The 26,552-nt window shown below is 34.0% G+C and overlaps 1 protein-coding gene across 3 annotated transcripts in view; it reads left to right on the top strand.

The window, feature by feature from the left end:
- The window catches only part of Eip63E (cyclin dependent kinase Eip63E), a 1,081,826-nt gene that overhangs the window by 77,953 nt on the left and 977,321 nt on the right, over positions 1–26,552 (top strand). Inside the window, exon 1 of one of the 3 annotated variants that reach the window (XM_072534723.1) lies at positions 18,133–18,550. The exons of the other annotated variants lie outside the window; for them this stretch is intronic. The gene's annotated coding sequence lies outside the window, so the exon portion shown is untranslated. Of the gene's footprint in view, positions 1–18,132; positions 18,551–26,552 lie in introns of those variants that run through there. 3 annotated transcript variants of the gene reach the window in all.

The raw sequence follows: 26,552 nt of genomic DNA, 5'->3' as shown, positions 1-26,552 counted from the left end.
GACCTTAGTACCGAGGAATTTTTAGCCTCATTCTTACGTTTTATAGCATGTCGAGGACGTTGCTCTATTGTCTATACTGATTACGGAACAAATTTTGTAGGAGCAAAATACTATTTAGAAGACATTAAGTCACATTTTGATAAAATTATGTATGGCATTTAAATCCTTCTGCAGCTTCCCATTTTGGTGGATTGTTTGAAGCGGGTATAAAAAGCGTAAAAAACATGTGTCTATAGTTATAGGCGAACAGATTTTAACCTAAGAAGAATTTAATACATTACTCATACAAATAGAGGCTGTCTTAAATAGTCGTTCCTTATGTCCTGTCAGTAATTATCGAAATGATTTTTCAGTGGTAACACCTGGACATTTTGTTACAATAGAGCCTTTAAAGATAATTCTTAATGAGTCCAAGCCTCCCTTACAATGGCAAATTGGTCTAATTAAAACTTTAATTTTCGGTCAAGATGGTATTGCTCGCGTAGCTATCGTACAAACCGCGAAAGGTGAACTTAGGCGACCTTTGGTGAAACTATGCCCTCTGCCATATATTGACTAAAAATGCAGATAAGTATTTTGGTGGGTGGGAATGTTACATCCCTACACACATATTCTTATTTTTGTATTAAGTATTTTCTTATTATTTTATTTTATATTTAATTCTTTAATTAACGTGTATGTATGTCTTAAATTTGTGTATCTGGGCTCATTAATAACCAACAAAGGAGGCTGTACTGAAGAAATAAAGCGGCGGTCAGCAATCGCAAAAAGCGCTATGGCAAAATTAACAAAAATTTGGAAAAGCCATGAAATAACTACCGATACAAAAATGAGACTAGTAAGAAGTCTAGTTTTTCCAGTTTTTACTTATGCATCGGAATGCTGGACCCTTACTGAGAAAGACAAAAAGAACATAGATGTATTTGAGATGTACTGCTGGAGACGAATGCTGAGAATACCATGGGTGGCCCGAAGAACAAATGAATCATGGATAATGGAACAAATCAATGGACCAGCTAAGCATAAAGAAAAGACTAAAACACAAATATCAGAACAAATAATAAGCTATTTTGGACATGTGCTTCGAAGAAATGGTCTTGAAAAACTTACCATCCAGGGAAAAGTAGAAGGCAAAAGAAATAGAGGTAGATCTCCCACACGATACACGGACCATATTGTTGCTACCATTGGCGCTCCATTGTCAGAATGTGCTAGAATGGCAGAAGATAGAAAAACGTGGAGGAACATTGGGAAATTTAGCTAATAGCTTCATGATATCACGATACCTGCATCAGGTTAACGACTAAGAAGATGTCTTATATAATACTGTAATGTTAACTAATACGGTCCTGTACGCACGGCCCCTATGATACGGTGAGGCGAAGCTATTTCCGACTAAACACACTTAGTCTTGTATAAACCAACGGGAGAAGCACTTCAGTTTTGTGCAAAATCAACCATACAAGTTTAAAGAAACGCTGCCCAACCAACCGAGTGCACTGTGGGAGAACCAGAATTGTTAATTCAACATCACAGGTACCGTAATTTGATTTGCATACACACACAATATTGAAATTAATTGATAAATTTTACATTTAACCTATTTCGACATATATAATATAAGCACCTATAAATAAACATTTGGACAATTATTGTTAATTCTCATTATTATTAAATACAATTGTTACAGCAGGCCTGAATAAATGATCTTGACTCAGGTAGCCATGAAGTGTGAAGACACATTAACAACAAAGGAATTTGAAAATTCAATAGGTGGTTGAGTATGATAAGAAATAAGAGCATAAGTTAAATACATGTTAAAAAGTGAAAAATATGCATAAATACAGGATGTTTCACGTCGGGCTTACACTATCTTCTTCTTCTTCTTCTTCTGGTTCCTATCCGTTTCGGATGTTGGAAATCATATTGGCAATCATCACCTTGCTCGCTGCGGCTCGAAACAGCTCCGTTGAGGTTTTCTTAAACCATGTTCTTAAATTCCGCAGCCATGATATTCTCCTTCTACCGGGTCCTCGCTTACCTTTGACTTTACCTTGCAATATAGACTGCAGCAGGGAGTAACGGTGCTGATTTCTCATAATGTGTCCCAGATATTGCAATTTTATGCGTTTGATCGTAAACACAATCTCTGGTTCCTTCTTCATTTTTTCTAGAACTTCCTTGTTCGTGATCCTTGCTGTCCATGATATTCTCAGCATTCTTCTATAAAGCCACATCTCAAATGCTTTAAGTTTTTTAATAGTGGTGTCTGTAAGCGTCCATGCCTCCGCCCCGTACAACAACACAGAGAAAACATAGCATCTCAAAGTCTCATTTTTGTATCTAGGGATATGTTGTGACTTTTGAAGATGGCGCTCATTTTGTTAAAGACCGTTCTTGCCTTTCCTATGCGGCACTTTATTTCCTGTACATTGCTCCACTGTTCGTTTATAATAGTTCCCAGGTAGCAATACTGTTTTACTCGCTCTATCTGCGTCCTATTAATGTATAGATGAGCCCCATTTATATTCTCCTTGCTGATAATCATTTGTTTCGTTTTGTGGGTATTAATGTTTAGTCCGTACTGTTGACTGTACTCGTTTATTCTGTCCATTAGCCTCTGAAGTCCCTCTAAACTATCTGCTATCACCATGGTGTCGTCGGCATATCTAACATTGTTTACTCGTTCACCATTTAGAAGGATGCCTTCGTCTATTCCGTAAAGAGCCTCGTTAAAAATTTTCTCTGAGTACATACTAAATATCAACGGAGATAGGATACATCCCTGTCTAACTCCACGTAGTATTTTTATGTGATCTGTTTCTTCTCCGTTACTTTTCATGTATGCGGTCTGATTCCAGTATAGTTCTGAAATTATTCTGAGGTCTTTGTCATCCAGGTCTGCTTCTTTTAAAATGTTTATCATCTTTTGATGTTGAACTCTGTCAAATGCCTTTTCATAGTCGATCAAGCACGCGCATACGTCGCAGTTAACGTACCTGCATCTTTGAATCAGTACCTGTACTCCGAATCGTACACTATCTATATATCGGAAACTACTTAAACACGAGGACATCTTCATACACGGCGCTCTAAAATAAAACAATAAATATGTTACCTGCACAAGGAGCCCTAATACTATTTGAAAGACAACCGATTCATTTTTCATTAACATAAAATACAGGGTTTTTCATTTAAAATTATTTACTTACTGTAGTTTGAACTGTAAAGAAATGGCGTATCATTTGTGAATACTCTGTATTAAGAAATTTGATTTCGATGTAAATTCCTAAAATAACGTTACCTACTTTTTGTGTGTAAGTTTTTTTAAGACATTATGGTTGTAAATGGATGGGATATTAACTTTTAAAAAGTTTATCTCTATCTGTCAAAATTTTTGAAACCAGATGAATAACTTAAATATGAAGTTATCACCTATGGTACCTTATACAAATTTTATTTAGAATCTTACGCAGAATATGAAAATGCAATACTATACAGAGTGTTCCATTTAAAATATCAAAGTTTCTGTTCACTTCCAGTATAACCGGAAGGGACCTGTCAGTCAAAATATTTTCTGTAAGTTCGTCATAACTTGTAATTCCCATAAACCAATTTTCATAAATCTCGTGTAAGTAGTTTCCGATGTATAGATAGTCGGCGGGCGTAATTTCGGCCGGTAATCCCTTGGCCTACCTGCATAAATCAAGGGGTACCATTTATGACAGGGGTAATTTCGGCCGAGGGGTTGATGTTTACGATGAGATTAAAATATTGGTAATTACGCTTCATAGTTTCTGTAAAATATTAATTGTGTATTTATTTGGAAATACCTAATCCTGTGTACCTGTCGGAAATACCTTTAATTTACTTATCTCTTTATTCTAATAACTATGTTGTACCTACTTAAGATTATTCCTTTAAATGTATAAAATTCACAAATAACAGGTATAAAATTATTATAGCTAGTCAGTATTATAACTTATCTTGAAGCTACTAGTCGATAGAAAGCATAAAATATATTATTTGTATACGATGGCATCTGTTTCAGTAATTAAGAGTTCACGCGGTTGTGACTTACTAGTTGTAGAAAAGTTTCAGTTTTGTAAACAGGACGTATTAAAAAGTGGTGAAGTACGTTGGAGGTGTATAAAGAAAAATTTAAGATGTTTAGCCAAACTGTACACTGTTGGTGCGGAATACACAGTTACTAGAAGTGAATTAATCCACAACCACGAGTCCGATGAAACTACGTTGGAGAGAAAAATAGTGACGACTTCATGCAAGCGCAAAGCTGACGAAGACATATCGGAGAAACCTTCAAAAATTAATAAAAGCGTTCTTTCAAATCATTTGCCAGAGAATTTGTCATCGATAGATGTCAGTCTAATAAGAAGAAATTTGTACAACAGCCGCCGTAAGCTCTTACCAGCCCTGCCTAAGGATATTCACGATGTACATTCTGTACTCGATAGTTATGGACCGAAAACCACAACAGGTGAAAATTTTTTGTTTATTAACAGCACAGCTGATAATATCATTGTTTTTTCTTGCCATACAAATATAATAAGTTTATGTAAAATGAAAGATTTTTACATGGATTGCACATTTTCTTATTGTACAAAATATTTTTATCAGTTATTTACCATCCATGGACTGGAAAATGGGCATTATGTTCCTCTTTTGTATTGTCTGTTGCCCAATAAGACCAGTGACACATATATGAGACTTTTTCTGTTGGTAAAATCTAAAATTTTTGAACTTTATAATATTGTTTTTGAACCGAAGGAGGTATTTGTGGATTTTGAAATCGCAATTCATAACGCATTAAAAGTTGTCTTTCCCAAAACCAAACTAAATGGTTGTAGATTCCACTTGCACCAGGCGTGGTATAGGAAAATACAATCATTAGGGTTAACCCAAATGTATAAAGATAAAAACTGCGAGGAAAGCAAATGGCTTACTCATACTTTTGGGCTAACTTATTTAGACCCCTCTGAAGTTGAAGATTGTTTCATATTTGATCTCATGTCATACAAACCGGACCATAAACTTATAGATAAATACGCAGACTATTTATTAGAAAACTACATAGCGCCAGAATCTCATTTTCCACCAAATATATGGGCATATGAAAACCCATCAATTAAAAGAACCACAAATGCCTGCGAATCATTCCATTCGCACTTTAATTCTAGTTTTTATTCAAGTCACCCTTCTATATTTATTTTTATAGAAAAATTAAAAGATTGTCAGATCGATGCATATTTAAAAATAAAAAATTTAAATATTCCAGCAAAAATTAAAGACAAACAAGTAAAAAACAAACTAAAATTTATCGAAAACATGGTAAATATGCTTCGATCTGACAATATTTCTAGAATTAATTTCGTTAAATCTGTATCACATCAAAACGTTTTTTAAAAATTTATAGTTTACTTAATTTATAGAAATAAGTTGATGTAATAATTTTATTGAAATAAAGAAATATTTTAATATAAAGCATTCTGTTATTTTATTTGATTTGCGGCCGAAAATACCTATGAGATAAGGAAGCAACTTAAAACCTCCGGCCGAATTTACCTACCGGCTTTTAGTACCTGCTCGTTTTCCGGCCGAAATTACGTCCGCCCTAGATAGTGTAAGCTCGTCGTGAAACACCCTGTATAATAGTACAAATAATCGGTGGTAAAATGAATAAGCCTTGTTGATAAAGGCACACAGAATGCAATCATACATAAAATATATGAATTATATTGAACTTAATACAAATATTAATAAAAGCAATTCAAAAGTAGAATCAGTAATAATACATATTCAATTAATAATGAAATCATACAAATATTATTAAAGGCAAATCAAATAGTACAGTAGTATTTCGTAAACACGTTAGAGGTAATAACGTTTAAACAACGTAAAATGTTCTCAAATGTTCAACACGCGACACAATATGAAATATAGTTCAGCACAAACAATTGCAACTAATAATTGAATAATAGTGTAACGATTTTACACAGGCAAAGCTACCTGTATATCAGCAAATATATCATATTTTATATAGATTAGATTATGGGAGGTCGTTAAGGCCATGCGGCCTCACCGCACTTCGACCTATAGAGATCTTTTGTGCATACCTTAATCTAGTTAAACTCTATAATGCCAATACTTCTGATGAAGTTGAATAGCTTCCTAGGTGACTTGTTTCCTATGTCAGAGGACGCCAGACTGACCTTTCCTAAGAATTTTAGTCGTTTGCAGAACAGTGCTACGCAGTTGCATAGTATATGTTCTGCCGTTTCTTTTTCATTGTGACAGAAACGACAGTTCTCACTATCTGATTTGCCCATCTTCTTGAGATGATATCTCAGAGGGCAGTGATCAGTGAGAAGGCCAGTGACCATTTTGATATCTTTGTTACTCATTTCGAGAAGGCGGTTTGTTGCAGTAGGCGACACTTTTATGAGCCTTTTTGCTTGCCTTTGTCCTGGTGTGTTAGACCAATATGATCTTAGTTGATTGAGTTCCCAGGTACGGAGTTCCTCTCTGATGTGGCTTTTCGATAGTCCACAGAAGGGTTCCGGACCCTAGAATGGGATATTAGCTCCTTCTTTTGCGAGGCTGTCAGCTTCCTCATTTCCTGCAATTCCTAGTGACCTGGCACCCACATCACAGTTACATTGTTGCGTTCCGCCAGCTTCTTGAGAGATTGTTTACAGTCCCAAACCAAATTTGACTCACATGTAAATGACTTTAGAGCCTTTAAAGCGGCTTGGCTGTCTGATAAAATAAAGACTTTTGCCCTACGGGTGTCTCGGTTGAGACACGTTATATTTTATATAACTGTACATTACCACGTGAGGCGGCTTCGGTAGCAAATGGACTGCCAAGCCTCTGCTTCGGTGAGATTCAGGAACAAAAGTGATCAAACTTTTATTGGATGGCGGCTAGCCGAAGCTACCCGCTAGCGAAAGCACGACTGTCTTGTCCGACAGCTAGGAAGAAGACGATCTAGATAGATGGCTTGATGAGTTCTTCTAATTTGATTCGCACTACCGTCAATTAGATGGGGTTGTCGGTACAACGTAGAAATAATTTCAATTTAATATTTAGTTGTGAAACTGCAACAATACTCGAACGGAGTATAGCAATATTTATTTGTAACTTTGCTCATTTTTGAGTACCCTACTATTGTAAATTGACCTGATATGTTTCTCTTGTCTTTTCTATCACTTTCTAATATTAATTCTTTTCAGGATTTATCATTGTTCTAAGCTGTTTTATCTTTCTTTTGATACGTCGACAAGTAGTTCTGTTTCTGACGTATTCTTCTTCTTCTTCCTTCTTGTATGTAAGCTTTAAATGCTGTTTCTTCTTCATTATTAGCCTCCTAAATTGTTTAAATTATCGCACCATCTTTTTCTTGGTCTGCCAATACTTCTTCGCCCATTTGGTGACTTATCTCGTGCTATTCGTACTATCCTATCCTCTGCCATTCTACTAATGTGTTCGTTCCACACCTGTTTCCGTTTTGTCACCCATCCATTTATGTCTTCTGTATTACATGCTCTTCTTATGTTTTCGCTTCTCTCCCTATCCAACAGACTTTTCCCTGATATTCTTCTGAGTATTTTCATCTCTGTTGTTTCTAGTAGGCGTCCCGTTTTAGATGTTTCAGGCCTTGTCTCCGCCGTGTATTTTAAAATATGTCTAATTGTTGCTTTATAGATTCTTGTTTTTGTGCCTTGTCTTAGGTGTTTGTTCTTCCAGATTGTGTCATTAAGAGATCCCGCCGCTTTACTTGCTTTTAAGCTTTGTTGTCGTATTTCTTCTTCGACATCTCCGTAACTAGTTGTATCTATTTCCAGATATCTAAACCTTGCTTCCTGCTTTATTTTTTTCCCATCAATTTCGAATTTACATCGTAGTGGGTATTTAAATGTTGTCATACATTTGGTTTTTTTCTGCTGATATTATCATACTGTATTTCTTGGCTGTTATATTGAAGATGTGTGTTAATCTTTGGAGCTCGTCTTCTGTCTCGGTGATTAATGCGGCGTCGTCTGCATAACATAATATAGTCGGTTCGCTATTCCCAGTCCGAACTGTCTAGTGAATTTAGTAATTATTTTTTTGCGAAGTTAGTTACTTTTTGACAGACTAGAAGTGGCTGGAAATTACTATACAAACAAGCACACGTACTCGTAGCCAATATTAGTAGTAAACAAACTAAATAGTAAATAAAATAGAACATTACGAATTACCGGCAATCAATATTTATTTATTTGCACCATATAATAAATAGTTACGTTAAATTATAACAACTGAAATATATTTTTTAAATATATACTACAAAAAATTTTATGGGTTTAGTATACACTTCCACTATTTATAATAATTCTTCTTTTTTCAATGAAAGAAGTCTGTAATAAAAGTTTATTTAAGCTATTAATACTGTGAGCTAGGAACTTTTGTGTTGTAGGTTTCCAGCTATGAATCTGTCAAAATATGCCCGAGTTGAGCGAATGGACCTTATTTGGATTTCTTTGTTCCCTATTCTGTAACCATGACCTTTACGTACTGCTTGTATTATTTCGTCCATTATTATATTAAAGAGAAGTGGGCTTAACGAGTCACCCTGTCTGACTACGCTTTGTACTGATATACACTGTGTTAGTTTTCCATTTATCTTTGCCTGTATTCGATTATGGAAGTAGATGTTTTCGATGGTTTGTATAATATTGATTGGTATGTTTCTTTTATACAGTAGGTGTAAGACGTCTTCGGCTTGGATGCGATCGAAAGCCTTTGTCAGGTCTATAAAACATAGATATGCTGGTTTATTGTACTCGATGGCCTTTTCTGTGATTTGTCTTAGTACAAATACGGTGTCTACGCAGGATCTTCCGGATCTGAATCCTTGTTGTTCATCTGGTAAGCTTAAGTGCGGTGTTCAGTAGATTTATACCTCTATAATTGTTGAGGTCTTCTTTATCTCATTTGTTGAACTTTGGTATTATTATGCTGTTTCTCCATGCGTCTGTTATCTTGCAGTGTCATATTAGTTTGTGTATAAGTTTTGTCATCTTAAGGGTCATACTTTCTCCTCCGTGTTTTAGAAGCTCGTTGGTTATTCCGTCTGGTCCTGGTGACTCTCTATTTTTGAGTGAAGTTATGGCTATCTCTACTTCCTGAAAACTGATTTCTATTTCGTGTTTTAATTCAAGTACGTTATTGTGTTGAGTATTATTTTCCTTTCCTTTAAACGGTTTCGTTAGGTATCTTTCCCATTCGTTTGCTGGTATGTTATTGTATTCCTTCAATTCTGCCATTTCTTTCCGTTGGTTTCTTATGAATCTCCATATTTGTTTTTGTGTACCGTAGAAGTCACTGTCCATCCTTTTTGTAAACTGTTCCCAGTGTTCATTTTTTGTTCTTCTTACCAACTGCTTTGTTTCATTTCGTATTCTTCTATAGGTGTCTCGGAATTCTGTAGTATTTGATGTTTTGTACATACGAGTAGGCCTCTCGTTTCTCTTTACATTTCTCTTTTATTTCTTTTCTGAACCATGGTGTAGTGTTGTTGTTTCTTTTGTTCAGTATGACTTTGCGTTTTCCTAGAGCTTCTGTTGCTGCTTCTTCAATGTTGTTTTTAATTTTCTCCCAGCTCGCGTTTATATATTTAATGTCGTCTATTTGTTTCAGCTGTATTTTCTGTGCTAAGCCTCCTTTGGTACATTTCTCTTGTAGAGTCGTTCGACAGTGATTCTACATTGAATTTTTCCTGGTGATTTTCTGTAGAAAATGTTTTGGTGTTATTTTCATTATTATTTTTGCTAGTACTAGTTTGTGTTCACTCCCTGCGTCTGCTGAGTTTAAAGTTCGGATATCTAGAATCTGCTTTTGGGTGGATTTTTCTATTAGAGACAAAATCAATCATAGATTTGTGCCCTCTGGAGTTTTCAAATGTATATTTATACTGGAACTTATGATCGAAAAATGTATTATTGGTTCTCAGTTAATTAAAAGCACAGAGATTAGCCATGAGTTCTCCATTTGCGTTGACATGGTTTTCAATAAATCTACTGCTGGAATTATTTCATTTCCGATTCGTGCATTAAAGTCATCCATAAAAATGAAGGGTTCTTCATGAGGTATTTCATCCAGAATGGTTTGCAATTGTACGTAGAATGCCTCTCGTTCCTCCTTAGGTTTGCAGTCTTCGGGGTTATAGATAGATATGACATTTAATTTTTGGTACTCCATTATGATGTTCATATGTATTATTCTTTCGGAGATATAACGGCAGTTATTTATGTTGTCTTTAATTTTTTTTATGGATAAGTATACCTACGCCTTCTCGTGCTCGTTCTTCTTTCTTCACTTCACTGTATGCTAGAAAATATTGGTTATAATTTCTGACGTATGAATGTAATAAAAATATTCATCAAACTATGTAAACTAAATTTAAATTTATTTAAATTATATACAGTGATCTCATAAATACCAAAAATTTAAATTAAACCGGTTAAGACAATCTAAATCCATATTCAGTGAGTCTGTCTGCACTTTAAAATATAAAATGTGCTATTACCGTTTCACAGCATATAATCTTTCCGCCTTCGATTTCGCACCCCTGCTTTCGGAACGTTTTTGCGGCCCTTCAACCATTATCTACCGCCACAGGTGCATCCATCCTCTGTTTGCAACTATTTTTACGTGTCTCGTAACAGTAGCCCCCTTGAAAACATCTGCGGGCCATTCGCGACAGCTAGACTTTTAAATCCCCATCATTCGCTTTACTACAATATTTATAGTCTAGTGTTTTTCACGGAAAATGATGTTTAAAGATATTCAGTAGCTTCAGAAAAGTGTAGTGATTTAAGAAAAAGTTTATCATATAAAATCGTGATTTTTTTTTCGTACTAAACAATGTTATTTTTAGACTACATAATGTATAGTTCACTATGATAAATTGTATTGAACTATTGGTACTTTGCTTATAAATCCGTTACACGTCGTGTAAGTAGTCAGTTTGTAGATAGAAATATGGAAATGCAGTAAACATTGATACTTACGGTATTTTAGTTTTGTTTATATCACCTAAAACTTGCCATATTATACTTGTACAAATGTAAATTACTATAAATACTTGTTCATAATTTTTATTTAGGTTCTGGTATTATTTTTATACGAAAATAAGTTACATGTAAAATTTATCAATGAATATCAATATTGCGTGTGTATGCAATCAAATTACGGTACCTGTGATGCTGAAATAACACTTCTTCTGCTTCTTCCACGGTGCACTGGGGAACTCAGGGGGCAGAATCTTCTTAAAATTGCGTGGTTTAGTTTACACAAAACTGGAGTGTTTATCGCGCTGATCTATACAAGACTGAGCCACAGTATATTGCTTAAAAAGAATTCTTTTTAAGCAATATACTGTGACTGAGTCTTGTATCTTGTACTAGTCCCACGTAGCTTCGCTTCCCTTAAGTCTCATAACATAAGAGTGGTGCGTTCAGGGCCGTATTAGTTTACTTATATAAGACATATACATACGTTAATTAAAGAATTAAATATAAAAATACAATAATAAGAAATATTTAATAAAAAAAATTAGAGTATGTGTGGAGGAACGTAACAATGCTCGATATGAAAATGTATGATGTTACAGTTCTACAGTTGTTATGGAAGAAAATTACAAAGGTCTTTATACAGAACTATTCAAAGCAGAAAAAATATAAATATCGATACCTTCTTAACTCTATAAAAATAATATGACCCCTCCCCGATAAACTTCGAATACAGTACAACATAAAATGCAAATGAGCTGTGTCGTTTAAAGTTTGTTATCAACGGAGTATACTAAAAATACATATAAGAACACCAGGTCCTAACTATCATTTTCACTCCATGAATTAGACGTCAATAATTGATGTTTTGTCAATGAGTTTTTTCAATGATATTTATTGTTTTAGAGTAGTAAACTTAGCAATGTCATCTATAAATTTTATTTTATTTTAATATGAAGTTGGTTACACTGTGAAAACTAAGAAATGCCCTGTGATATTCAAGGGACCTAAAAGAAATAATGTATATTTACTATCTTCTTCTTGTAGTGCCTATCCGTTTCGGATGTTAGCGACCATTATGGCAATCTGTATTTAGAAAACTGCGGCTCTGAAAATATTTGTGGTTGTTGTGTTAAACCACATACGTAGATTTTTCAGCCAGGAAATCCTTCGCCTTCCTTGTCCTCGTTTTGCTTCTACTTTTCCTTGTAGAATTAATTGCAGCAACCCATATCTTTCGCTGTTCATCATGATATGACCGAGGTATTCGATTTTGGCTGTTTTTATTGTGTTTAACAATTCTTTTCCTTTTTGCATTCTTAATAAAAGTCTTGATTACTAACGTGGTCGGTATAGGATATCTTCAGGATTCGACGATAAAGCCACATTTCAAAATCCTTAATTTTCTTGCAGGTAGAGATTGTGAGAGTCCACGACTCAACACCGTACAACAGTTTAGGAAAGATATAACAGCTTAGTAACCTGATTTTTACGGGTACTGATAAATCATGGCATTTGAATAACTTAGCAGTCATTTTTTGAAATACAGATCTTGCTTTCTCTATCCTACATTTGATAATTGATTTCTAGGGAATGGTCCCAATTTTCATGGACGTTTGTACCAAGGTAGGTGTATGTTTTTACTCTTTCGATTGGTTGACCATTCACACTGATTCTTCCAATTTGCTGTTCCTTCTTAGAGATCATCATACATTTTGTTTTCTTAATATTTAGTGAAAGTCCATATCTCTGATTTATTTCTGTGATTATATTCATATACTTCGTCGCATGTGTAAACAAAAAGAATTACTAAGAATAATCTCAAAGAGAGGAAAATGCAATACTTGGGTCATGTGTTGAGAGGCGAAAGATACGAATTACTTCAAGTTATACTGGAAGGAAAAGTACAGGGCAAAAGATCAGTAGGAAGATGCCAGAACTCGTGGCTTAAAAACCTGAGGAAATGGTTCGACCGCTCATCCGCAGAAATATTTCGCGCAGCAGTTTCCAAAACTATAATGGCCATTTTTATCGCCAACCTTCGAAAGGAGACGGCGCCATGAGAAGAAGAATTCATTAACTACTGGAGGACTGTCAGCGAATACCACCGTGTCATCCGCGTATCTGATGTTCCGGCTTCAACTTGCTTGCTTCTTAAAAGAGAAGAGATTGCTAATAATTCTTAGATCACAGATGTTTATTCCAATATTTGTTAATATCTCCATCAGCTTGGCATGCTTTATATTTACTTTACTACTACTTATTATTTAAGTAGGTAAAAAAAAATAAGTATAAGACTTACTCACAATCAATTTATTCTACCACCAACGACCGGTTTCGCATACTATAATTTGCTATGCATCTTCAGGTCAACGGTACATGGTAAACTAAATGCTGAACATATAATAACCCGTGTCTGGTACAGAATATACAGCAATTATGTCAATATTATATGTGTGCGATTATTAAATATGAATTTAAATTGATTAAATAAAAATTAACCGTGCAAGCAAGCAGGATTTAGAGCTGGATACGGAACAAATGATCATTTGCAAACCATTAAGTCGTTGATTGAAAAAAACATTGAATATAATAGACCCCTGATACTTGTCTTTGTCCACTTTGAAAAAGCATTTGATACGGACAATCAAAGTGAAATGCTCCAAGCTCTAACACAATGTAGAATAGATCACCGATACATATCCCTCATCAGATACATCTATCAGCATGCTACAGCCTGTGTAAGACTTAATGAAGATACTGGGACCTTTCGTATTGAAAGAGACGTTCGGCAAGGAGACAACATGTCTCCTAAATTATTTACAACTTTGCTAGATAACGCTTGTAAAACAATAGATTGGAACGAAAAGGGCATCAATGTAGATGGAAAATTTTTAAATAACCTTAAATTTGCAGATGATATCGTTCTTATTGCAGACATCTTTGATCAGGCACAGATAATGCTCCAAGAACTCCATACTGCCACAAAAAGAGTTGGTCTTAAAATAATTTTTTCAAAAACACAATTTATGACAAATTTAGTCCAAAACAAAAACATCTCAGTAGAAGACAAAGATATTGAGCCAGTTGACTCCTATAAATACTTGGGCCATGAGATCAGAATAAGTCGAAACAACCAAACAATCGAGCTGAAAAGAAGAATAAACCTCGCTTGGGCTGCATTTGGAAAGATGAAGGAGATTTTTAGGTCTAAGATTCCAATGTGTCTGAAAAGAAAAGTATTTAATCAGTGTATTTTGCCAGTGATGACCTACGGCGCAGAAACCCTAACACTTACAAAAACAACAGTGAGTAAACTACAAGTTGCGGAAAGGGCAATGGCAATGGAGAGAATAATGTTAGGGATTTCTCTACGTGATAGAATACCCAATGCTACTATACGCAAAAAATCAGGAGTAGCAGACGTTATTGAAAGGATAACAACACTAAAGTGGAACTGGGCAGGTCATGTAGCAAGATCAGTTGATGACCGGTAGACAAAAAGAATTTTGGAATGGAGACCCCGAATACAAGCTAACAGAAATAGAGGTCGAACCCCAACGAGATGGACGGATGACATAAAAAGAGTGAATACAAATTGGATTCAGATGGCGCAAAATCGGACTAAGTGTAAAAGCATGCGAGAGACCTATGTTCAGCAGTGGACGTTAGAGGCTAGTTGATGAAATAAAAATTAAGTGAAAAATGATTTTCAAGGATGCCGATACAAGGATTATTATTAAATGTTTGAGAAAACATAGTTTAAAAATCCGTTATGGTAAACTGGTGACAGGTAATCATTGGTTTTACTGCAACTATTTAACGAATAAAGGGATAGTTCTTGAGGGGAAAAGATATTAACAACTAGACTAGGAATGTAGGTATTGTATAAATTGTTTGTTGAAAATTAAATGTGATGTTATATTATTTAAAAGTTAGTTATATTTATTGAAGAGGTATATTTTTGAAAATGTGTGTTATTTATTGAAATTATTTATTTAGAACACACAGTACTGTGACAATGTAGAATAAGATATATGTTCTTTTTTTGATGTAAATTTGGGTGTGCAATTATTGTAATTATCAAGTTAATGAAGAACCAATTTTGGTCTGTATTTGGGCAAAAAAGAAATTATTGGGATGTCAATTAAAATTTAAAAACACTTAAAGACAAACAGAACACATTCAAAAGACAAAACACATACAAGGGTATTTTGTAGCACTACATCACTTGTATTTAGGAGGAACTGGCAAACAGGAAAAGTTTTTTGTTGTAAAACTATTCCTGTTTGCCAGTTTCTCCTGCGTACAAGTGAGATGTAGTGCTACAAAATACCCCCCACCAAAGCTGTTAATGAAAGTATCGGATCAACGATGTTGAACAATATTCAGCGTCATCCGTCTGCCACTTCTGGGGTTTATGCTGCTAGGAAACAGAAAGAAAGTTGTTGGTTGTATATTTTAGAGAACTGTGATTTTTGGTAAGATATATGTAACACCAACCTTGATAATTTCTCCCGTTATATTGCCACATAGTTCCACAATTCGTGGACCCTTCCGTACTTTAAATCTGGTAGTTTGTTTTGCATTTTTCTGAACATGGATCAATTTGTGTAAACTCAGTTGAAAATAACAAGTAACTCATTGGTAGATGCAACTTCTACAATTTTTCGTTTTATTTATTCCAGAACCTATGTAAGTTGCAATTATACACGGCTTGTATAAAGTGGGATCTTCTTCATTTATGACATCTTTTACTTGAAAATATTCCTACAAACTTAACGCTTTTTACTGTAACACATTTACATCAATAAACATCTTCTACTTATTCACATCTGCTATCCAGATATTTGAGCCTTTTTCTTTTTTACCTAAGGTTGTATTACGTATTGTAGCATTAATATTTGCAGTCTCCCGCAAAACGGAAAGACTTAAACGAATTTTATAACCATTTTTAGATAACAGATATTGGTGATTACTTATTATTACATAAATACATAGAGCACAAGATTTCAAAATTACGTAGCAACAAACAAATAAATTTATTTAGCAAAGTAAATTGATACTGTCAAGAATTCAATTTCCGCTAGTAGACAAAAACAGTATTTAACAAAAAATTTATTTAAAAATCCTTTATAAAAAGTATATAATTAAAACCCCTTATCGGGCTACAACTCAGAACGTTTTCGGAATTAATATTCCATCATCAGTGTATCCTAGAAGTATCTTCTTTAAGTGCCATCTCCGCGGCGGAGGTCAGCAATCATCATAGCTATTCGGACTTTTGAGACGGCTGCTGTGAAAAGTTCATTTAATCTACATCCGTACCACTCTCTCAGGTTGCGCAGCCATGACATTCTACGCCTCCCTATGCTTCTCTTTTCTTGGATCTTTCCCTGCATAATCAGTTGGAGCAAGGTATATTTCTCTCCACGTGTAATATGTCCGAGATATTCCAATTTTCTTGTTTTAATTATATTTAAAACTTCTCTTTCTTTATTCATCCTTCTCAGAACCTCTTTGTTTGTGATGTTTTCTGTCCACGATATTTTCAGAATTCTTCTATACACCCATCTAAAACTATAACCACTTTAATTAAAGAAAACATGAAATTTAAAATTTTGACCAAGGTTAATACAAAATGTGGTTAATACTTACTAACTATACATATTTTGAGCCACTAAATATTTGGGTAAAAACCCGTTAAATGTTTTTAATTTGAATTTAAGTTACATTATTTGAACTTATATACTATGATGTTTAAGTTACAATAGGAATTGATAACATGGCAACGTAAGACTCCACTGGAGGTTGCTGGTCCTGAGACAAAATATCTATGAGGACTCGTTGATAGCAACTGATTCAAATGACAATAATGAAAACGTTCCGTGATGTAGCCCGATAGGGTGTTTTAATTATATACCTGTTATAAAGGATTTTTAAATAAAGTTTTTGTGATACATGGTATACAGCCAGCTACAGGAACTTAGTTTCCTTGTGGAATTTATTTAACAAGTTATATCAATTTTATAATTTCATTTTTTGAAAATGATTTCCAAATTGGAAAGCGGAACATCAAAACAAAAAACATGTAGTTTTAATTATTTATATATTTTCATTCCCAAATTATAAAAAAATTCAGTGTGAAGCATGCCGTAAGAAACTAGTTTCACAACCATTATCGCATAACAATAGGTTAGGTTATATATACATATATTGTGGTTTGTGGTTAGAGTACTAAACTACATTTTCATTGCTCACTTTAATTAAAATTTTTCTCTATGGCTGTTTTTCATTGAATGACAGTCGCGTCGAGAATTCATATTGTACAAATTATATATCGACGGTTAAATGTCGAAACCTCATAAGTTAAAAATTGTCCATTTTTAGATTTATGTGGATTTGGGTTGAAATATTTTTCAGAACTTTCTGCAAAATCCCAGATTCATGAAAACTATGTGTTGGCATGTTTTTCCAAAGTAATAGTTAAATAAATACTAAGAAAGAAAAAAATATGTATCAAGCTTCGAAGTTTTTTCGATCTTTCAAAAAGAAGTAAATTTTGACTTATGAGGTTTCGATATTTAACCATCAATATAATGCCTAAATTAGGCATAATAAGAAAATACCTTAGACTCTTAATCCATTTTATCCATATGATTCCCGTATTCCTACTTTTGCTTTACCCTAATAATTGATGATCATGTACTGTAAGATTATAATTTAATATTAGATTATACATATCTTGAGAGGGCTTATCTATATTTAGCTTACGAATGGTATGCCTACAAGATTATTATATCCTCCAAATAGGACACCCTAAATGTGCCATCAAGATTTTACTATTCCTGTTTCATGAACATTTCACAAAAAACGGTCCCGGGCTAATGGGACACTAAAACTTTCAAATCCCCATCAATTCGCCCACACTGCTTACACCATATCAATCAGGGTTGTGTCTTGCGCGCCCCTTATACTGGGTTAACGCAGGGTTGAAATTTCCTCTTGTAGATATCGCCGAGCGGCGAACAGAACAGTGTCTCTCTGGGAGTTGACTAGAACAGCAAACCCACGCACATCTAGTTGGTCGTGACTCGTCATCAGTTGCACGTTTCGTTTGTTATTCATTCTCGGCTGTTGTGGATTGGATTGGCGAACTAAACAATCAGTCGTTGTTGAATCGCTGTTTGAGCACCGTCGTTGTGAGTTTTTTATCGACAAAAGTGTCAGTGTTTGCTGTCGTCTTTGACGCTGGTGTTATTTCTTTAATGGATTTGATACATAATTATTTAATGTGGTTGTGCATTTTGTTGTGTGCGTGTTGAAACTCAGTTTAGGTGTCTTTGTTGGCAGTTGTTGCTGAAGTTTCATTTGCTTAATTGAATAACAAAAGTGTTGTATTGAAACTGCTTTAAGTGAATTGGAAAATTCCTTTATAAGAGACTTTAACCTATTTAAGACGTTGGCAGTCAAAGGTAAAACATATTAATTTATTTTTATTGCAGTTCTTGTTTTATTATGTCACTAGAGTTGGTTGTGAAAGACACAACCGAACTGATAAATAATACACTTTTAACGAGTCAGTTACATTACTCATAGTCATTTGACCTTTCCGCTTACATTTTTTTTGTATGCAGGCACTTGCTGACTTGCATTCATACTTTCAATTGGTGAAAGTATTATTCTAATTTTGGTTTGGTTAATGTTTCATTCGTTATTATCAAACTTGAGTTATCGATTATACTTTGTTTTAATATATAGAGTGACTTATAAGATCTTGATACTCGTGAAACGTGAAGGAAGATTTGATACGTTTCTAGTTCTAAATAAATCTAATTTTAGACAAAAGTTTGTGTTAAAAAAAAAACATTTTTCAAATTGATTAATGTCTAATCCTTTCGGCAAATTTTACTCCTTTAGCCATCAGCCAATATATGCTCATTTTTTTAAATTTCTTCTAGTCCCTGGTCCTTTTCTCCTCGTTTTGCTTATTCTTTTTTGCATTGTAGATCATTTTGTGTACATATTCTTCTGGCGTCCGTCATAGATATATGTTGTTAATCGGATAACTTTCTGCTTTGTTTACTATAATTATGTGATTCTTATTATTATTCATTGCGACATATTCATACATATATGATCCTTGCCGAAGATTCTTTGATTTTTAAATTATTAAGTCATTACAACTTTAGAAAGTTGTATCTTTTCTCTCATTTCCAATTTATGAGTTATTTTATTTATAACTTATTTTTATGTTCTGAATCTAGGTTTTTGTAGCATGTTAGTTTTTTTCTCAATTACGCAATTGGGAATAAACAGCTTGAAAGCAGATTCTTATTCGGCGTTTCGGTCTCCAGTTTGGAAGTCATTTTCCAAATAAAGTTTTATAATTGTACTGCTGGAAAAATTAAATAAAAAATGTGTTTTTAAATTGTTGTTTATGGTCAAGTACTTAGTGTTTGATTTCAAAAATATAGGTAAATACATACGATAATTTTGTAGACGCAGCATGATCGAGAAATCTGGTAATTAAATTACATATTTTGTGGGAGAACAGTGATACCAAGCCAACCCCGGTGATTAGTAAAATTCTAAACCCAGAAAAAGACTTCACTGTCCCACAGTTCCTTGCGATTTTTACTTCTTCGCTTGAAGACCCTTCGATTTAGTGGACCACCCAGAGTTTCAGTAATTACGACCAACTGATAATGTTAACGAATCACTAGGTACCCTGAGAAACCCTGTATTATTGAATATAAATTTTTATATTCTAATAGGACAACCTGTAAATCCAACAACAAACTATGTCTAGAAATAAAAGCCAATAAAATATGAAAGTCGGTTTAATATAAAATAATATAACAAATTCTTGTGTAGATTAGGTAAAACGACATAACGTATTTCAATCATTAAATACCTACATAAAGAAATAAACATTTACATACCCTAAGGATTGGTACCAACCTATTTATACGATAGGACTGGACAATTCTATCCTATCCTTAAACCCTCAAGGTTTTAGTTAGGTTAGTTATAGTTAAATTTTAATGTTAATACTAATTTATTTACTGAATACTATTTTTAAATGCAATAGTAGAACTTAGTAAAATCTAATCTGTATAAACGATTTATTGCAAAAATGATTGAATAAAACTACTAAAAAACTGCGGATTAATGGGAAATTTGTTCAGTCATATTGTATATTTTTTTATTTTCTTAAAGGCCTTAACGCGTTACCGAAACCTAGGTTTTTTAAAGAAAAAGAAAGCACAATAGTCTACTTATTGATGTTCTTCGGACTCTTATTAGGTGTCGAATTATTCGTTGGCCTAGATTTCAGCTATGCCCTATGCTGCATTTTATATTGGGTAAAATTTACCTTGCTTTTCCAAAAGTTGTTGTAAAACCATCTACCATTTCACCTTCAGCACTTTAACTTTTTACACAGAACGTGCATACTAAGTTCGTTACACTAGCACTAATATTAACGATTATTAGAAGTAATTGTTAACTGCCGGAATTGCGGCATAATCCATTTCATCAACATGACAACATTTCACTTCACCAGTCTTCTCTCGAATGTCCTTTTTGTTTTTCATTTCTTGCTATTAAGTAACCTTGGACGAACCCATCCATATTTTTGTATAGGCTGCAAAACTAGTTCTGATATTTGGGCGAGACATGTCCATCTCGCTTTAATTCGTATCATACGCAATAGATAACTATTCTTACACTTTAGAAAAAGACCCCTTGATATGACCACAGAAATAATTCCTTTATTAACATTTGAACAGCGGCGTGCTTTATTTTCTTTTTATTAATATTATATTTTATTTAAAAATTTTATCGTTACAGAACCGTAACATTTTTCCCCCGGCTTGGGAAATTCCCAAGACCCAATTTCGGAAGAAATTTTTGTTCCCCTCGGAACCTCAGGCCGTAACCTTTTCGAAGTTGATGTTACATTTTCCCTTTAAGTCTACTATTTTAGTCATATTTACCAGACTTTCCTTCTCGAAAGCCAGCATCTCCTTTTCTAAAGGTAAAATACATAATTTAGTAATGGGTCTGGTATATATACCAGTAGATGTCCTTACTTCCACATTTCGCACCTTACCGTCCGAACCCGGATGTATTTTTATTACTCTTGCCAATTTCCATTTCATTGGTGGCAAATTATCGTCTTTTAGTAAGACTAGGTCATTTAATTTCAAATTGTCCCGCTCTAAATACCACTTATTACGGGCCTGGAGTTCAGATAAATAGTCTAAACTCCAGCGTTTCCAAAAGGTTTGTTGAATTCGAGTTAACTTTTCGTATACAGACAGTCTGTTTTCATTAACATTTAAAATATCCCTTTCAGGTAAATTCACTAGACTTTCTCCTATTAGAAAATGTCCCGGGGTGAGACTACTTAAGTCATTTGCATCGTTGGAGATGGGTGTCAGAGGGCGAGAGTTCATTACGGCCTCTATTTGGGTTAGCACCGTATAGAATTGTTCGAAAGTTAATTTAGTATCACCTAACATCCTATAAATGTGATATTTGGCCCTTTTTACGCCAGCTTCATGTAAGCCACCCTGATGGGGTGCTTGAGGTGTTAAAAATTTAAATTCTATAAAATTATTTAAACAATAATTCTTTATTTCCGCCTTTACCTCCGACTTCTGGAAAAAAGTTTTTAATTCTTTATATTTGTTTCGACATCCCCAAAAACACGTACCGTTATCTGACAAAATAGATTTCGGCAACCCCCTTCTACTTACAAAACGTTTTAGTGCCATTATATATGCCTCTGTAGACAAATCGGAAACTAATTCCAAATGAACGGCTTTTGTAACCGTGCATACAAAAACTGCCATGTAACATTTAACTAATGAGGCCTTTCGCAATGTAGAAGTTTTAATCTGAAAATAACCCCCATAGTCTACCATTACATTTGTAAATGCTCGGTTGGGCGTTACCCTATTGGCAGGTAATTCTGCCATCAACTGCTCGGCATTTCTCTGCTTATACCTAAAGCATACGTGACAAGATCTAACAATCTTTTTTATCATTTTTAAACCGTTCATAGGCCAGTACCTAGTACGGAAATTTCCTAACACTGTTTGAGCACCCGCGTGGTGCAAACGAATGTGTTCTCTTTTTAACAATAGATAAACAATTTTATAATTACTGGGTAACAAAATAGGGTGTTTTTGATCGTAATTTAAATGAGTATTACCTAAACGGCCTCCCACTCTTATAAGTTTTAAGTGTGGGTCCACAAAAGGACACAATTTCTGTATAGATTTATTTTTTACAAAATTATTTTTTGTTAACTCCTGAAATTCTAAATTTAAATTTTGTTTTTGAATATTTTTTACAATTAAAATCTCTGCTCGGTCTAATTCCTCGACAGTAATTTTACCCGTCTGGGTTTGCAATTTATTGCGTGAATTTTTTAAATTATTCACAAACCTATTTACAAAGGCTATAGTATACAAGAGTTTAGTAAACGTTGACGTTTTATTAAATAATTCGGAAAATATATCTTTTGTTTCGACATGTCTTACCACTAAGGCTAACTTTTGCTTCTTAAGCTCCGTGTCAGTGTTATAATCAACATTCAATTTAAATTGTGTATAATCAATATTTTTATTTAACAAGAATTCAGGTCCGTTCCACCATAATTTATTATCAATTAATTGAGCAATTTTAATTTTACGCGTAGGAATATCCGCGACGTTCAATTTAGTGGGTATGTGATGCAATATGATATTTTTTGATATGTTTTGGAATTTTTTTACCCTGTTTGCCACAAAAACATTCCAATTTGTTTCTGGGGACTTTACCCAATATATTGCTATCTCTGAATCGCACCATAAGTGTATCTGTTTTACTTCCAAAATGGAGGACAAGGTTTCATATACCTTTTGGGAGAGTTCTGCACTCAGTAACAGAGCAGATAACTCTAATCGTGGTATCGTGGTGACCTTCAACGGAGCAACCCTAGTTTTAGCGGTTAGCAACCGGCTAGTTACAGTATCATCTTGATACACTGCCCGCACATAAATACAACAACAGAAACAAGTGGCGCTTGCGTCACTAAATGAATGTATTTCTATGGATTTTATTACTTTATTTATTTCAAAAAGACACCTAGGAATTTTTAAATTTTCTATAAGAGGCAATTCTTTTAATAATTGCTCCCATTCATGCAATAATTCAGGATCTTTCAAATTTTCATCCCAACCTAATTTAAGGCTCCATAATTTTTGTATTATTAATTTCCCCTGTACTATCACCGGAGCTAATAACCCAAATATATCGTACCATTTAGCTACAGTAGCTAAAATGCCTCTCTTGGTGAGGTTTTTCTCTGAATTTTTCAGAGAAAATGTGTACATAAATTCATCACGTGGAGCGCACCATTTGGTACCTAAAACTTTATTCACTTGTTCTATATTTTTCTCCGTATGTAAGTGATATTCTTTTATCGGAGTTGTACAAATTTCATTTATGAACTCTTGATCATTCGATCCCCATTTATGAAGGTTAAAACCGGCTTTATTTAATATTTCGTTAAGACCGGTATATATATTTTTTAAATCCTCTTTATGTTGACACCCTGTAAGTATATCGTCAACCCAAGTCTGGTTAAGCAGGCTAATCGAGGCTCCTTTATGTTTATCTTTGTTAATCTCCGCGATTTGATTTAAAACCCTAGTGGACAACCAGGGTGAACAGGTCAGACCGAAAGGAAGCCTATTCATTTGATAGTGTTCAAAATTATCTGTGGGGTTTTCTCTCCACAAAAAATTTAATAAATACAGTTGATTAGGATCGACACGGACTTGTCTAAACATTTTTTCTATATCCGCCATTAAAATATAACTAAATGTACGGAACCTTAATAGTATTTCATACAAATTGGGTTGTACTTGCATTCCTTTGTATAGGACATCATTCAAGGACAAACCAGTATTCGTTTTTGCTGAACAGTCAAAAACGACGCGCACTTTCGTAGAGGAGCTTTCTGTTTTTATTACCGCAAAATGTGGCATATAGTATTTTTGTACATTATGTACATTTTTATACTCCTGCGAATTTTCTACCTTTTCAACATGTCCGCTGTCTATATACTCCTGTATAACTTGTTAACTTGTTTATATTCCAGGAACGCTTCTGGAGCAGTTCTAAATTTATTTTCCAAAGCACGAAACCTCTTTTCTGCCTGGTATCTTGAACTTCCTAAATCTTTTATTTGATCATTTTCTGGTAGAGTAACTTGATAGGCACCATCCTGTAGTATTATTGTATTTTTCTGAAAGTGCTCCTCCAGTACTTCATCCTGCGTCCGGTCCATCATCACTTCAGGGATGCTCTCCAATTCCCAGAACTTCTTTACATATTTTTCTAATGAAGATTCCGTATTCGAATGGAGTGAAAATATAGAGTGAACATTATTTACACAAGCTACAAAAGAATTCGCATCCGTCAGTGCATATCGAGGAACCGAACCACACAAGATATGTCCGAATTTGGAATTTTGTAATATCGGTAAATTTTTACCAAGTCTTATAATGCCTTCTAGCAATATATCATAAGCATAATCGGCTCCGAGCAAGATATCGACCCTCCCCGGTATATTAAATTCTATATCTGCCAGGCTACAGTTTTCCGGCAATCGCAACTTATCTTTATTTATACGTAACTGTGGCAAATCGCCAGTGATTTTTGGCAAAATATGACATTTAATATTAAATTTATTTTTATTATTCAAAGTTGTCAAACGTAATTTTAACATTTTATTTGACACCGAAGCCTTTTCCGCGATGCCCCTTATCTGCAGCTTAGCATCTATAGGTTTCAAATTCAATTGTTCAGCAAATTGCTCTGTGCAGAAAGAAGTCTGGCTGCCTTGATCGAGCAGGATTCTGGCGACCTTTTTCTGACCCTTTACATTATATACGTACGCTTGGATAGTACCAAGCAACACAACTGTTGATTGATTACCAGAAGCATTATTAGAACTAACAGTTGTATTTGCGGACGTACTTGCCTCATTGTCATTGACATCCGTTTTACTGTTTGTTTTATTTTTATAGCCATTATTGGCACTATTTTTATTTTTATTATTAGTAAAATTATTTTTTGAATCTTTTTTCACGTTTATATTTGAAGAACTCTCCGTTTTAGTTCGGAAATGCATTTGACTATGATGGTCTTTTGCGCAATATTTACATTTTATATCGCTTCTACAACTATCTGTATGTCCTTTTAGACATTTAATACAAAGCTTATGCTCTTTAACATATTGATATTTTTGATCGTTAAGAAGATTATTAAATTTATAGCAATTGGTAATTTTATGGTTATTTAATTTACAATAAGTACATTCCTCGGCTTTGCTATCGTTGGAAATATGGAAACTAGCTCTCCTCTTTATTTCTAAAGACGGTCCTGTCTTTTTGAAATGGTTCAAATTTTCTAAATGTTCACAGTGTACTTTTACACTGTCTAAAAACTCCTCAAAAGTCTGTATTTCTTCGGCATGTGACCCAAATTCGAGTGCCCTTTTTGTACCATAATCCAATCGTTGCTCAACCATATTGATCATAAGAATATCCAATATTTGTTGGGGTGTTAAATTTAAATTTTTTAGTTTGTTCCAACTATTATAAGTGTTAGTATACATTTCCCGTAGGTCATTCGTTAAATTGTTTGAATGCTGTATAGGTTTATTATTTAAAAGGGTTTTAATTATATTTTTTATTAATTGCGCTTTATTTGCATATCGTGAATCTAACACCTCCCATGCTAGCCTTAGGTTTTCACCACTTACGGGTATGTTTTCTAGTAGTTTAAAAGCCTCGCCTTTTACAGACGTTTTTAAATATAGCAGCTTTTGTACTTCCGGTATTGATTCGTTCTCCATGATGAGTGACTTGAATAATTCTTTAAATGGACCATATTCTTCATTTCCATGTGAAAACACAGGTATGTTTATTTTAGGAAGAGTGACATTCACTTTCGTTTCCATCGCCATTGGCTGCAGCGTCGGTTCAGCTTCACTTGGTTGGCTGTTCAACCTCCGCATTGTCCCTTTTATTAATTTTATAGCTTCATAATAAATTTGGTCCACCATTTCATTGTCTTTATCATCTGTGAACCTTTCATCTTCTAGCAACATGAAATATGCTTCATTATATTTTTCATAATACGTCCTCAATTTTCCTAAAATCTCTTCGTAAATATCTAGATCAACCTCTACAATAGAATTTTTTACTTGATTTAGGATTTGACTAATTTTTCCTTTATAAGCTGCACGGGTGGCTTTGTGGTTAGACATTTTATTTTAATATATTAATTTAAATAGGGTATTACCAAATGGTTTTTATTTTTTTTTTTAATAAAATGTTTTATATTTGTTTCAAATTATTTTTTAAATTTTGAATATTCTTTCTTTCTAAAGTTTATTTCTAAAGAATTATT

This window comes from Diabrotica undecimpunctata, chromosome 6 (genome assembly GCF_040954645.1).
Source record: "Diabrotica undecimpunctata isolate CICGRU chromosome 6, icDiaUnde3, whole genome shotgun sequence".
Taxonomy (NCBI): domain Eukaryota; kingdom Metazoa; phylum Arthropoda; class Insecta; order Coleoptera; family Chrysomelidae; genus Diabrotica; species Diabrotica undecimpunctata.
The sequence above is the reverse complement of the archived record's forward strand: the minus strand, read 5'-3'. Positions and strand labels throughout refer to the sequence as shown.